Source organism: Panthera tigris, chromosome B3 (assembly GCF_018350195.1).
Source record: "Panthera tigris isolate Pti1 chromosome B3, P.tigris_Pti1_mat1.1, whole genome shotgun sequence".
In the NCBI taxonomy this organism is placed as follows: Eukaryota; Metazoa; Chordata; class Mammalia; order Carnivora; family Felidae; genus Panthera; species Panthera tigris.
The window spans coordinates 53,522,009-53,537,954 of record NC_056665.1 but is presented as its reverse complement, the minus strand read 5'-3'; the positions used below and the strand labels follow the sequence as shown (position 1 = coordinate 53,537,954).

Genomic DNA, 15,946 nt, shown 5'->3' with positions numbered 1-15,946 from the left:
TTGTCAAGTTTTTTATATCATATGCTTTAACATTGAGTTGATTTGAGTAAACGTTGAACTAATGATTGTTACGGAATCCTTGCCCTCCTTGATCTGCCATAGAGCGCAGACAAGTAAATAGGAAACATCAGTAGTAAATGAGGGTAAACTGCTGAATACTGCAAAATCCCATACAGGAGAAATCCTTTACTCACCTGGGAGGGAGGTGAGTAAATTAGCTTTAATAAGAATTGGGGAAGAGTCTTCCAGGCAGAGGAAGCAATGCATGCAAAGTTAGGAGACAAACTGAAGAGAGTGTTGAGTAAAGAAGATAATGCTGTTTTAGGAGTGCCTAGAGATGTTCTTGAAGACGTTTAATCGTGAAGACCTTGAGTGGTATGTGCAGAGATTAGCTTTTGAGAGCAAAGAGGAACCTGCTAAGTAAAAGTGTCATAGAAATGGATTTGCATGGTAGGCAGATCAGACTTATGCAAAACTCAGAGGCATGGAAAACAGTTTGGAAAAAACAGTAATATGTGAGAGAGTAATGCCTTGGACTGAGATAGTGACAACTAGTGTAAAGAGTGTGGCCAAAGTAGTTATTGAGAGTTTGGTGATTTAGTTGAGCGGGTAAGGGAATGACAGAGGGAGATGTCAAAGATGACTCCCAGGTGTGTTGGGGAGCAGTTGGAAAGATGGTCCTGTCTTCACTGAGATTAGAAACAGGGAAGAAGAGTAACATGTTATAAGGTTCTGTTTTGACCTGGTTGAATTTGAAGTGTTTGTGAGACAGCCAAGCAGATATGTCTGGCAGGCAATTAGATATTCATTGAAGTTGTTTCATGAACACCCTTCTGTAACTGGCACTGTTGTAAATACTGGAATAGACTAAGCAGCAACAAAACCAACAAGGTTCCTGCTTCTGTTGCTAGTGCAAGGAACAGACCATAAATAAGTTTTACAAAAGGAAAGATAGTATCTTATAATATGCTCCATTAAGAAAATAAAAGGGTATTTGAATAAAGCGTTTCTCTAGGGGAGTGAACAGGCAAAATTTTGGAGGTTGATCAAGAAGTAGCTTCTTGGTTGATCAAGAGAAGGTATTCTCTGAACTAAGACCTAAATGGGAATAAGTTAAGGGCAGTATTTGAGACTAAAGGGAATAGCAGAGCAAAATCCTAAGGTGAGAAAGAGTTTGTTGTGCATAGCAAGGAGGCCAATGTAACAAGTTTAGAAAGCAAGAATGGTAGAAGCAGTCGGCTGCCTTGGTAAGTTTAAGCGCAGTAGAAGGCATTGAAGGGTTTTAGGAAAGGAGTAACATGGTTAGTAGCAATAGAGAAAAGGTGGATAATTTGAAGATATATTTGGTGATTAGACCTGACCTGTATTGCTAATGAGTTGACATGAGTGAGGGAACGGGAAGAATCCAGAGTTATTCTTAGGTTTGGGCATGATTATCTAGGCTAGCGCTGTCCAATATAAATATAAAACCACATATGTAAGTTTATAGTAGCCAGACACATTAAAAAAAGAAACCATTGCAGTTAATGTTAATTTAATTTTAATCCAGTATAGTCAAAATAGTATCATTTCATATGTGATCAATATTTAAAAATATTAAATGTTTTTAAATGTTTTGCAGTCTTTTTCTCATTACTAAATATGTGTTCAAAATCTGGTGTGTATTTTATGTTTAAACATACCTCAATACTTGATTCCATAAAATTTACAGTTGAAAAAGTAGATTAACATGCCCAGTCATTCTGAACATACTTAAAAGTATTGCAGTATTTGAATTATGTATCATTCGTTATTTAATTTTAAATTAAAGATTAAAATTTTAATTCCTAAATTAGTCACATTTTAAGTGCTCAATAGCCACATGGCTAGTAGCTACTATATTGGACAGTGCAGTCTAGTGGAAAATCAGAGTAAAAAAGTTGTGTGGAACCAGCCTGGAAGGCCTTGGATGCCATGTTAAAGGATAGGGATTTTATCTTAGATACAAGGGGAATAATAGATGGTTTTTGAGCTAGAGTGACTCAATGTTGTACTTAAGGCTAGAAAAAAACAGTAGGGGGCGCCTGTGTGGCTCAGTCAGTTAAGCGCCCAAATGTTGGTTTTGGTTCAGGTGGTGATCTCAGGGTTTCCTGGGTTTAAGCCCCACGTGAGGCTCTACAGTGCAGAGCCTACTTGGGATTTTCTCTCCCTCTCTCTGCCCCTCTCTGACTCGTGCTGTCTTGGTCTCTCTCAAAATAAATAAATAAATAAACAAACTTTAAAAAAGAAAAAAAAAAAAAAAACAGTAGGTGTCTAGCTGGTGACTCAGGAACAAGAGCAACCCTTCAGTTCAGTCCCACTTTCCAGGCTCTAACTTCAGCCCTTCAGATTCAGAAGTCTGATTTTTGTCAGTGCTCCAGAGCAGTGCTACCAAAGTATGGTCCACAGGGTAATGCCAGTCTGCAAACCCTCTGCTATTGTTCCTAGACAAGGCATTTACAAAAAGTGAATAAGAATTTGGGAACTTACAGTAATTGAAGACTAGTTTTATGTCTGTGGATCTGCATTGTTTTATATGTCTTTGTTTAAATAGCTTTTTCTAGTAATTCATATTTAATAGAGGTACCTATGATCTTTCACCAGAGAGAAATTTTTTTTTTTTTTTTTTTGATGATGAGAGGTTTTGGGTTTGGTTTTTTCCCCCAGATATGCAAACTGTGTGTCCTCTATGCCATTAAGATCATCTTTTTTTCTCTTACGTTACTGTTAAATAATGCCTTTTTTTCTAGGTGTCAGTGAAAGCCAACTCCTTTCTTTTTATTTCATATCTTCACACTTCTGAATCACAGATTTAAGCGCACTGACTTGATCACATGTCACTTGGCCCTTATCCACATAGTTATGCTCCCCCACTGTACTGTTTGTTGTTTGCAGACCTCTTTGATTCATTGGGTTTTCAGAATGACTTCAACTGTTAGGCATTTTTCTATATGAACAGGGTGATAAGGAGACTCTCGTTCTGCACCATCTGCCTCCTGAGCATGCTCCAGGGCCATCACCATCAGCCTCTGCATCTCCTGGTTGACCAGGTTTAATATAAATTCACAAATTTGATTACCCATATTTTTTCTTCTTATGGTCCCTCAGTTTGTTGTGCAACAGTTACCTAATCTTCACTGCACCATAGGTAATTTGTGAAGCCCTGCTCTAGAGGTACTGAGACAGAGTCACAAGAACCAAATTCCCAGATTACCTAAAACAAATGCTTTTTTTTTTTAACTTTATAGTGAGAACTATAGCAGCTAAGAAAGGAATGGACATCTATCTGCTCATTTTCTCCCTCCATAGAGAAATGTAAGGCTACAAAGAAATAACCCAAATTTATAATAGCTACCACTTATTAAATGTTACTGTTTGCCAGCCACTGTGCAAAATCGGTTATATATGTTGTCTTGTGTCACATTTAACCCTCACAACAACACTAAAAAGGTATTATTAACCCCATTTTTCCAGTAAGGTAACAGAGGCCAAAATAGTCTAAATAACTTGCCTAAAGTCACAAAGCTGATAAATGTTAGGCAGGATTCCAATACAGGTCTCATTTCAAAACCATTGTCTCTAGCAAATTCCCTAGCACAATGATTCTGTTTTGTTTTAGCGATAGTACATGAAGTTGACTACATTACCTCCGAGAGAGTTCATTAGTGAATTTGGGCCAGAATAAGGGGAGTTTGTGGTATTTTAATGCCACCAGACAAATGTGTTCAACAGTAGAAAAGTGTCTGCTTTGCTCCTATTTAGAATTTATAGTTTTCCACAAATCAATAAAAAAAAAGCCCAGGGCACCTGGATGGCTCCGTCAGTTAAGCGTCCAACTCTTGATTTTGGCCCAGGTCAGAATCTCACGGTTTGTGAGATCGAGGCCTGCATCGGGTTCTACACTGACAGCATGGAGCCTGCTTGAGATTCTCTCCCTTTGCCCCTCTCCCCTGCTCGTGCTCACTCTCTCTCAAAATTAATAAATACTTAAAAAAAAAAAAAAAAGACAACCCAATAGTAAAGGGGGTAAAAGACTTGAACAATTTACCAAAGAGGGTATCTAAATGGCCAATAAACATGTAAAGGCACCCAACTTTTACAATCAGGGAAATGAAAATTAAAACCACAATGAAATACTGCTGCACATTCACAATAATGGCTACAATAGACACTACAGTAAATGCCAAATGTGGCCAAGAATTGGAACAACTGAAACTGTACATTGCTAGTTGGAATGTATATTGATATAGCCACTTTGGAAAGTTCAAAAACCAGACAAAACCAAACTAGATTTAAGGATTTATGTTTAGGTAGTAAAAACTATAAAAAGAAAGGAAATAGTATGCTTTGGGTAAGGCAGTAATATTTGGGAGGAGGGCACAAGGGAGCTTCTGGGGTGCTGGCAACATTTGGTTTCTTGACCTAAGTGCTGGTTACGTGGGTATTCACTTTGTGATTCATTGTGCTGTAGGTTCGGGGGTTGGTGACTTCTCAGTATGTGTATTATATATATATATATATATATATATATATATATATATATATATATATAATACACATATATATATATGTATGTATATATATGTGTGTGTGTGTGTACATATATATATATATATATATATCTCATGGTTTTAAAAAATTTGTTGGGAGGAGTGCTTGGGTGGTTCAGTCGGTTGAACGTCTGACTTCAGCTCAGGTCATGATCTAACAGTGAGTTCAAGTCCCACATCGGGATCTGTGCTGACCGTGCAGAGCCTAGAGCCTGCTTTAGATGTGTCTCCCTTTCTGTCTCTCTGCCCCTCCCCTGCTCACACTCCCTCTCTGTCTCTCAAAAATAAACATTAAAAAAATTTTTTTAATTTTGTTGGAATTAACAAGTAGGGAAAAAAACTTTTGTGGGCAATTCTGAGATACACATTACCAACTATCACTTCACTGACTGAGCCAGTCTTTTCATCTGTACATTATAAACGTGAAAGATAAGTTAGGGCTGAATTATGGGAGAGGCAGTGGTTAAAAAAAAAAAAGAGAGAGAGAGACAGATGCAAAAACTACCGCAGAACTTGAGGCAATATGGGAAGGTGAAAGACCATGGCAGTTGGAGTGAGGAGCCCCAAGTTCAAGTCTTAACTGGTTTCTAACCTAGACTCTAACCACTCTAGGCATGTGACCTGGGCGTGTCTCCTAACTTCAGGTTTTGTACTCTGAAAACAAATTCAGTATTGCTAGCAGAAAATTAGAAGTTATTCACATCAAGGTAGTAATTGAAGCTATGGGAGTGAATGAGATCATTTGGAGACAATATAGAAAAAAGAGAAGTAAAGAGGAGGGGAAATCAGCATTTAACCTGCATACCGTTTGCTCTACGTGTGTTATCATTTATTCCTCTCAGATTCCAAGGTAGCCAATTTGTCCTTATTTGGTAGATTGACTATGGACTCACAGCAAAAATAAGTAGCATTGAGAACCAGTTTGACTCCAGTTTATATGGTGCACTATACAATTCCTGGATAGCTAAGTGTTTTAAGAAGCCCATGGGGTGAATTTGAGTCAAGGAAAGTTAGGCCCTGAGAAAAGACATTTGGATTTTTGTGATTTGTAACCTGAAACTTATGTAACAGCACCTGCACTTCTGTTTGTTGTGCTTCAATGAGCGTGGATAATCCAGACAGTCATTTGTGCCCCAGATCTCTGGCAATAAGAAAAAATGTCTAGGGTACCTGTGTGGCTCAGTCAGTTAAGCATCTGACTTCAGCTCAGGTCATGATCTCATGGTTCATGAGTTCAAGTCCCACATCAGGTGAACAAGAGCACTGCTTAGGGTGAGCCCCATTTCTCTTTCTTCCTCTCTCTCTGCCCTCGCTCACTTGCACCCTCTCTCTAAAACAGAAATTATATATCTAAAAATTAATATAATGAAAACAAAGTCAATTATTAAGACCTAGCTAAACACTCTTTCCAGCCAAGTGCTTGAACAAGAAACAATAATAACTCACTATATGATATGACGTTGTTTGCTGCTTTGTTCGTATACTACCTAGAACCATGAGTATCGCTTGTGGTATGGGTAATTCACATTGGGAAACATTGGAATGTTATTTAATAGCGTTCACTGGTATTGTGCATTTTGGTCACCTGAAATTCTTAGGGAAAAGATCAAGATGGCTTTGTAAGCCAAGGTCACTAAAACTTGCAATGAAAGATAATTAAGACTGGTGGTGAACACATGCCTTTTGGAAAGCAGCAATATCTACTCAAAATTGAGTAATCTATAATCAGTAAGGAAGGCTTTCCCCTACTAGGTTTACTAAAACCTTATTTACTCTTAGGGTAGCATTTTAACATTAGAGAAAAGTAAGAGAAAGATGTTCTACCACAATACAATTACTGGTTTCTCCCTGCACGTTTTTAGATTTACAGAAGAATAATGTGCATTTTTGGCAGACTACTGAAGAATTTTAAATTGATTGCAGAAGCATGAGGTCTTCTGTCTTTATCTAACCCGTTTCTGAGTTGTAGACAAGACATCCAGTAAGTTAGTGACATCCTTTGGTAAAATCAATGATCTCAGCATTCCCCAGAAGCACCAAGAACTTTGATTTCCAGGAACAGGTTAGGAGCAGCCACTTCACTCAACCTTATATTTTATATATTTTACATTTGGGAAACCTTATTTTCTCACTATATTTTAAGGCAGTGGGCATTTAATAATTGTTGGTTATGGTTTCAAATGATTTTAAAAATTACTTGAATCCATCCACTGGTGCAGAATACTTTTTAAACATCTTCACTGTCTTTCATTCATACAATTCCCACCCTCAGAATAACCTCTGCTCTTACTTTTTTTTTATTTTTCCAGAATTTCTTCATGCCTATACATGTAAGAAAGAATATTATTCCCAATTTTTATGTAAAAGGGAGGCTGCCATATATATTTTTCTACACTTTGCACTCAAGACATCTTTTTCATATGAATACATAAGATACATATTTTTCTTACCCCTGCAGATTATTTAACCAGTCATCATCCAATTGAGAGACATAGAGTTTCTAAATTGTTATATTCTAATTAATGCTTGGACGAATATCTTTGTACACATACCTTCTTGTATATTTAAGTACATCTCATCTCCGTTCTCAGAGGAATTGCTCTGCAAAAGGGCATGTATGTATTTTTAATTTTGATAGGTTCAGCCATGTTGTCCTCCATGTACCGGATGTTTCTCCACAGCATTGTCAATAGGTTAGAGTGGGAGCAAAGTTTTGGATTTTTCCCTGCCAACTTTTGAAGGACAGATTATTTCAAGTCCTACCTAATATTTTCAGGATCAACAACAAAATCATTTGGTTAAATTGAGAGAGATGGGGTTTGATTTTCAGAATTTCTTTAGGATACAGAAATTCTTTGCTGCAGCTCCTGCAGCTACACCCACAGCTAGTGAAAACATGGTTGCTTATGCAGTCATAGCAGCCAGCAAACCTGGAGAAGGGCCAAGGATGACTACAAGCAGCCCCATCTACACTTTTTTTTTTTTTTTTGGCAAATTTGCAAGTTTAGCAGGATTTAAAAAGATCCTTCAGCTTTTGTTTGAATTACAGAGAACCTAGGAAGAGAGGAAAAATTGTTCATTTCATGAAAAAATTCCCCTGATAGGAGCTAAAAAAGGACTTTTACTTAATTTTGCCTTGGTACTGAGGTGGCACATGGAGAGAGAAAGTAGGGATATTAGGCTCTGGGTTCCACCTGCACTGGGGATTATATTAGGGCAGAAAGAAAAATTTCCAGGAATGATGATCTCAGTTTCTTAGAGCCAGAATAATTTAGGGAGAGAAAAGGAGTTAGATGTGGCATTCTAGCTTACTGACTTAAATTTGGTAGTCATTTTATAAATGTGTAGGTGTGTTATGGACTGAATGTGTCCCCCCAAAATCCATGACCTCTAACCCCTAATGTGATAGTATTTGGAGATTATGCCTTTGGGAGGTAATTAGGGTTCAGTTCAATCCTGAGAGTGGAATTCTCATGATGGGATTAGTAGTAACCTTATAAGAAGAGGAAGAAGAGCAAGAGAGATCTCTCAGCTTGGGCAAGAGGAAAGGCCATGTGAGGACACAATGAGGAAGCCATCTGCAAGCCAGGAAGAGAACTCTCACCAAATTAGCCAGCACCTTGATCTTGGACTTCCCAGCCTCTAGAACTGTGAGGAACAAATTTCTGCTGTTTAAACCACCCAGCCTAGAGTACTTTGTTATGGCAGCTCGACTTGAGTAAGACAAAGTATTTCTGGTTTTCCACAGATTCATAAAAGTCCATTAAAACAAGTTGTCATAACTATTAATAGTGTCTTTCTTCACATTTACAACCAACGTATTGTTTGTGTTTCCTGCACAATTTGGAAATGATTACATCTTCACGCATGGCAAGTGACTATTGGGAGGTCTTTCAATTTAATACCCCTAAATTTTAATTTGCATCTCAGGAATGGCTTGGAATTTGGAGTCTTTCTCTTTCTTGAATTGAGCTATAGGAGTGCATGGGTGGTTGGTTAAGCCTGAGACTCCTGATTTCTACTCAGGTCATGATCTTGGTTGTGAGATCAAGCCCCACATCAGGCTCCGTGCTGAGCATGGAGCCTGCTTAGGATTCTCTCTCTGCCTCTCCTGTGCTCCCACTCTCTTTCTCTCAAAATAAATAAACATAAAAAAAAGAGGTATATAAATGCAGTTATAAATTCATTAACTAAATGGGCTATGTGTGTTGCACACTGGTGATTGGATATTTGATGGTACCAAGGAATCCTACTACTTTTGTTGAGTTACGATGTTTTGTTATGATTAAGTTTTTTAAACAATCTCTTTTTAAAAAGTTTTAATGTTAATTTTTGAGAGAGAGTGTGAGCAGGGGAGGGGCAGAGAGAGATTGGGACTGAAATCTGAAGCGGGCTCTGTGCTGACAGCAGAGAGCTCTATGTGGGGCTTGAACTCGTGAAGCCAAAAGTCAGACACAACTGAATGAGCCACCCAGGTGCCCCTAAACAAGAATCTTTTAGAGAGCTGTTGAAATTGAAGAGGAAATAATATTTTATCTAGCATTTGTTTCAGAATAATCTGGAGTGGCAACAGGGTATAAATTTTTGGCAATATCAAGGAAACAGAGGATGATAATTAAGAAGCTGGATGATGGATATGTGAGGGTTCTTTATATATTTTTTTCTTTATATGTTCTATACTAAAAAGATTAAAATAATTTTTGATTGTGTATAACTAGTGACTACAATTATGCTTTCATTTTCTTACCTTCTATTCTGGGTGATTCTGATAACCGCTGAAATTAACATACAAAGAATTTTCAACTTAAATGTCTTACCAAGCGTACAAATGAAAATGCTGGGCATTAGTACACATTGAACTAAATTTACCACGCATGTATTTAGCAACTATTAAATGTATTCAAGTAGATTTCCTCATTTAATCTCTGCAAAAGTAGGTGCTATCCCCATTTTACAAAGGAGAAAATACAGACTCTAGATAAGTGATACACAGGTAGAAAATAGAATTCAGATTTTTTTCCCCCAGTTGGTCTGCCTCCCAAGATCCATGTTTTATTTCTACTATGCCATACTGCTTTTCAGACATGACCAACTACCCTTTCTTCCATGCTGTTTTTTCTTTCAGGAGTGAAAGTCTGGCACAACAGGTAAACAAACTCACGTGTGAAAATGTGAAAGATTTTGGAGGTCTCGTTGTCCTCTCCTTTCCTGTTAAGTCAACTACGGTCCCAAGACAAGAGTTAAAGGTGTACTATACCTTAAGGAAACCATGAAAACTGAATTGATAAAATTCTAGACCTAACTCACCAAGCTTTGGTTCTCCAAGAATTCTTTTGACCATTATTACGTGTATTTGTGTTGGTTACTGTTCAAGATACGGAACTGGTCCTCTCATCTTACTTTCAGAACATAAATTAAGAGCTCAACCTTGATGGCTTTATGCTAACCTTAAGGACATTACACTAAGTAAAATAACTCAGAAAAAAGCAAATACTGTATGACCTCACATATATCAAATCTAAAAAAAACAACCTCAGGAGCGGTTGGATGGCTCAGTCAATAGAGCATGTGACTCTTGATCTTAGGGTCGTGAGTTTAAGCCCCACATTGGGTGTGGAGCCTACTTAAAAGAAGAAAAGATTTTTTTTTTTTTCATCAACCGTATAGAAACAGATTTATGGTTGCCAGGGTTGGGGTGGGGAGAAGGCAGGGGAATGGGGGAAGGTTGTCAAAGGGCACAAACTTCTAGTTATAAGATGAACAAGTTCTGGTGATCTAATATACAGCATAGTGACTATAACTACTGTATTCTTAAAAGTTACTAAAAGAGTAGATCTTAAAAGTTCTCACCACAAAAAAAATGTAGGATGATGGATGTGTTTGTTAACTGTCCTTATTGTAATCATTTCTCAGTATGTATGTATATCAAACCATATTGTACACCTTAAACTTACACAATCTTATATGGCAGTTATATCTCAGAAAAGTGGAGGGGTGGGGTGGGCACACTTAACCTGACACACTTAACCGTGTCCTTCCTCCTGCAGCCCACTCTACTCTGTCGACTACATCCCCTCAATTAAAAGCCATACCAGTGCAGCTCAGGAAATGGAGTAAGTGCAAAGTAGAAATATCGCCCAACTAACACTGAGCAGCCAGTCCTTTCTTTCTCTTCCCAAAGACCTGCCACGTTTGTAATATAAGGAGGCTTGGGACTTCTCCCTACTCCTAAGCTGGTCATAACAATGGAACTTTAAAAATGCTTATGTATAGTGTGGCAGAGCTTCACAAATCTCCACCCAGATTTTATAAGCGCTATTGGTTAAAGCAAGACTTGAATCTAAGAAAAGGATCTATTCATTGAGGCCTTACATGGGATTGGGTATTTTTATTCCCCCTCACCCATCTCTCCCTCCAAATAAGAAGCACCATACTTTGGTAAGTCTAGACTCAACTATGCTTAAAACAATTCCTCACTGACTAGACTGCAGAGTGGGTCATATGGGATAGACTTGAAGCTCCTTGGTACACTTGCCTTGCCCCTGGATTCCTGCATCTCCAGGCCAAGGAAAGATAAAATGAAGAGTTAATAACAGCACAAACTCCACACTTTTGTCTGGAGATATTCTTTGGTGAAGCAAAAAAGGATTATTAGTGAAGTTATATCACATTTGATTATATATTAAAACAAGTTTAATACTTGATCCCGAAGAGAAAAAAAAAAAAAAAACCCAGGAAATGAGAAATAGAGAGCTTTAAGTTTGAGCAAGAGAATACCTACAGGGTACTTAAGGGCATAAACTTCAAAATGCTTCTGGTATGGCTTCTGCCCTTTGAGAAGGCTTTCATTAAGATGGAAAGCTGAAAGTTGCCTTTTCCCCTTTGCTAACCCAACTCTCCTTGGCAGTAGGCAACAATACGTGGGGTAATATATTATTTACTAAAATGGTGAAACCCAAAGTTTTGGGTTAAATTTAGATTTTTGTGCTAAAAACTGGTTTGTCCTTTTGCCAACTGCATGCACTTTGCTTACATACAGGACCTAGAAGGAACTTGAGTATCCCACTTCCCTTTAAGCTCTTCAGATGAAATTGTTTTGCTTTCCTCTCCCCAACTTCTTTATCTTTACCAAGGTACCACTTTTCTCCAATAGTCCAGGCTCAAAACAGTCTTCATTTTTCTTTAGTTTTCCTTTCATCATCATAAACCTAATGCTGCAATTCAGCTGGACTTGGAGGAGAATAAGAAAAATATGGAGCCAAAGAACTTCAGTGAGAGCACAAAGATTATAGGTTATAGTGAGCCAGGTGAGGGTGGCAAGGTGTTCTCTTGAGCTCAGAAGGAATGAGCTGGAGGTCAAGGTAAAACAGAAGTCAAATTTGTTGGTGTTGTTGACAGCAATAGTGAACTTCTTGGTGGTCCTGCCATTCCTGGACCCAAGCAGTCCATGGCATCCACAATATTCATTCCCCCTCCCACTTAGCCAAAGACCACATTTGCCATCCAGCCACTTGGTCTCGGCAGCATACATGAAAATCCGGGCACTGTTTTTGTTGGGTCCAGCATTTACCATGGACAAGATGCAAGGATCCATATGCTTCAGGATGAAACATCAAATTTCTCCCAGGTGAACTTGCCACCAGGGCCACTATGGTGTATGAAGTCACCACCCTGGCACATAGGCCCCAGGATAGTTCTATGAAAACAGGAAAATTTATAACCAAATCCTTTGTCTTCAGTGCTCAGAGCATGAAAGTTTTATGCTGTCTTTGAAACTTTGTCTGCAAACAGCTCAATGGAGAGCTGGCCCAAGGGCTCACCATAGACAGCAGTGTCAAAGAACACAGTGGAGTTGACTGTGTCTGGGCTGCATTGGCATCTGCAAAGCCATACTTTAATTCTTCAGTTGAACTTGCTTGTTCTCCCTGATAAGAAATCTCCTTTGTATTTATACATTTATCTCCACAGCAAGGACTTCACCCTAAGTAAGGCTTTGTCACTTTTCTTTCAGATTACTGAGTCTTGCTGCCCTCTGAATTTAACTTTTCCTTTCCATTCCCAGACTATTCTGTCTCACTGCCGCTGCAATTGTCCTCAAATACTGCTTTCATCTTGATACTCCTCTGAGCATTACCCTACAGAGTATCTGGTGGACCTCTAGGCTCATCCTTGATCTGGCCCCATCCAGCCCTAGGTTTGGGCAGCTCTGCAGTCAAGTATGATAGAATGTGAAAAATCCGTAGCATTGTTCCTGAAACATAGCAGGCACTGTTAGCTTCTTTTCCCTCCTCTTACCAAGTTAGTCTCTTTGCTGCCCCCAAACTACCAATAATCGTATGTGCCTCATAGATTATTCTCCCTCCAAAAAAATGTATTCACTCTAATTTTCTGCCTCTCCAAATCTAGCAAACATGAACAAATTCAAATTCTACCTTTAAATTTTAACACTATCTTTTAGGTCACAAGAGTAGTAACAAATAGAAACCATGCTTTGTTCTTGGCTAAGAAATTCAACATCATAAAAATATTGTTTCTATATTTAACATGTCAAAATACTAATAAGGGTTCTTGAGGAGCAAAGGAAATGAGAGAAGGGGAGCCATCCAAGCTGATTATAAAGCTCATATGGGAAAAATATACATGCAAAAATAGCCAGAAAACCCTGGCAAAGAAGAGTGGTAAGGAGACTGACATATGCTAGATATTAGTGCCTCAATAAGGGCACTAATCTGCCCTCATAACCTAAACACCTCTCAGAGGACCCTCCTCCAAATGCCTATAATTTGGGGATTAGGTTTCAACATGAATTTTGGAGAAATACATTCAATGTATAGTCCATCTACAGGGGAAAAAAATTATAAGTACTGATAAGGAAACATCTCCAGCTTAATATATCATTAAGTTTAAAAAGGAAAGTTCTGAAAGTGTGTTTAGTGTGCTGCCTTTTAATAAAGGGAGAAGATATAAATATGTGTTTGTATTTTGAAAACCATCAAAGGATCCCTGAGATTGTAATAAAAGTGGTTACCCATAAAGGTTAGCCCATTGGACGGTGATGGGAGCAGAACTTTTCAATGTACCAATTGATAATTGTGGTGGTGGTGTTTTGTTTTGTTTTGTTTTTTTAACCACATGAATTAAATGTATGTCCTTTAAAAAGGAGGGAGTCCCCCATCTAGAAATAGAAACATAAAAATTAAGAGTTGGAAAGGTCTTCAGAGATCACTGAAAGTTTCCTCATTGTAAAAGTGAGAAAAGGAAGGAATACAAGGGGGAAATGTTCAATACAGGGTGACATAGCTAGTTTCTGAAAGAACGAGAATACAGGTCTCTTGATCAACACTTTTCCTTCTCTCTCTGTTTCTTTCTCTTCAGTCTCTTGATAGGTGCTGTCTGCCCTAGCCCTTGCTAATCTCCCTTTTTCCTAACTCACAGACATCTTAGCTTGTTTGCTGATTATTTCATGTCTTAATTTCTTCTCATAAATGTTTACATCTTCAAAGTATATCTTTGTATTTTTGATAGCACTTCACACAGTGGCTCATAACTGCTTTGTTCATTTGTTCAATAATGTATTAAATGCTCACTAAATGACTGGCCCATTGGTAGGTTTCATGAATGCATAACTGTCAATTGGAATACTGGAAAAGGAAGTAGAAGTTTTAATCCTTGTTCTAAGCATTGAACATAAAAGCAATAAGGCCTCTAATTCAGTCACCTAAAGCCATATTTAAATTTACTTTGTTAATTATTTTTCTTTGAGTAGGGCCTAAGCAGGGGGCAACATATATCCTGCTGCTCATACGTAGGTGCTAGGTGGACAAGACTACTGATCATCAATCCCAGTTTTAGGTAAAGAGAGAAACTTTGGCCTGCCTGCTCTTAATAACCCATAGATTACCCTTCTAGGCCACTTCTGGGATCACTATAGGTTTTCAGAAACCTTCTAGAAAAGACTCCCCAGCACTCTGTCTCCTATTTCTATCAACTGACTTCCCCATGCCAGTGTCTTGAAGGCAGGAACCATTTGTTCCTTTGTATTCCTAGCACCTGTTACAGTACCCAGCACATTTAATGTAACTGAACTGAACCAAACGTGTAGGGCCACGCACATGCTATACTTAAGATCCAAATGTGTCCTCTCCAATGTTTCCCACTAGAGTGAGTTTCGCCTGATTTCGAATTTTCTAATGTTTCTGATTCCCAGTTATAAATCCTGTAGCCTCTATTTCCTTACCCCACAACTATAACTACCATGTGGCCTCTATCCCTTCTGGGAATGTTTCTGTTCCCTAATCCTAAACCTAGTGGGAAGCAGTTATTTCCCTGGTTCTCCAGATAAAATTTGACAAGTTTATTTGTGTTCCTCAGGATTTCCTCAATACAAGGTTTGATATAACTCTGACCTTTGATTCTGGCAGATTGTACTCCCCCTTGGTTCAAGGGTTTCTCCAGTTGTTTCTCCAGAAACCTGAGTATATGGCATGAGGAGGAGGAAAAGAGCTTACACTTGAGTGTCTCACATGCCTGCTAAAGCACTTTGAGTCTTGTTTTCCTTATTTATAAATTTAGAATAATAGTGCTCATCTCATAATGTCATTATAGTGATTTGGAGATAAGTATGTGAAAATCCCTGGCATATAGTTACTGTTCTAGACACATCCCCCTTCTTCTCCACGAAGTGGTTTACGAATTAATGAAAAATCAAATGAATGGTTCCTGCAAGCAGCAATACTTAGCGTATTCATAGAAACCTGCACTACCTGTTCCTGAAGACAGGGGTAAATCCCATCTCAGTAGCTTGCGTTGGCCTGTCTCTAACATTGTGCTCTTCAGGTGTGTCACAGTACGTCCTGATCAAAAGCCAAGTCTCGTTGTGCCAATGATGTAGGTAAGTAATGGTTCCTTTTACTAGGCTCCATGAGGCCCTTGATATGATAAGGCAGAATCTCTGGCCTTTCAGTGATAACCATCTATCAGAGAATATAAGCTATCTACATAGATAACAATTACACATGGTAGAAAGTGATGCTATGACATAAGAGATGTATATAGAAAATGCTATGTCAGTTTAATAAGCAAAAATTACAGCTACAGATCAAAAATAGTTTCAGGGGCGCCTGGGTGGCTCATTTGGTTAAGAGTCCAACTCTTGATTTAGGCTCAGGTCATGATCCCACGGTTCATGGGTTCAAGCCCTGCATCAGGCTCTGTGCTATCAGCAATTCTATCTCTCTGCCCTTTCCCTGCTCATGCTCTCTCTTTCTCTCTCTCAATCAAAATAAATGAACTTTTAAAAAAGTGTTTTCAGTCATTCAGTCAATAGAGATTTATCATAGATGTCTCTGTGCAGGGTATTAGACTAGACACTGAGGATG

General features: G+C 38.4%; 1 protein-coding gene across 1 annotated transcript in view; it reads right to left on the bottom strand.

Annotated features, from left to right (window-relative positions):
• GABPB1 (GA binding protein transcription factor subunit beta 1) overlaps positions 1-9,748 on the bottom strand; it is a 78,520-nt gene extending 68,772 nt beyond the window's left edge. The window contains exon 1 of the mRNA XM_042988882.1: positions 9,730-9,748. The gene's annotated coding sequence lies outside the window, so the exon portion shown is untranslated. The remainder of the gene's footprint in view (positions 1-9,729) is intronic.
• Positions 9,749-15,946: the final 6,198 nt, after the last annotated feature.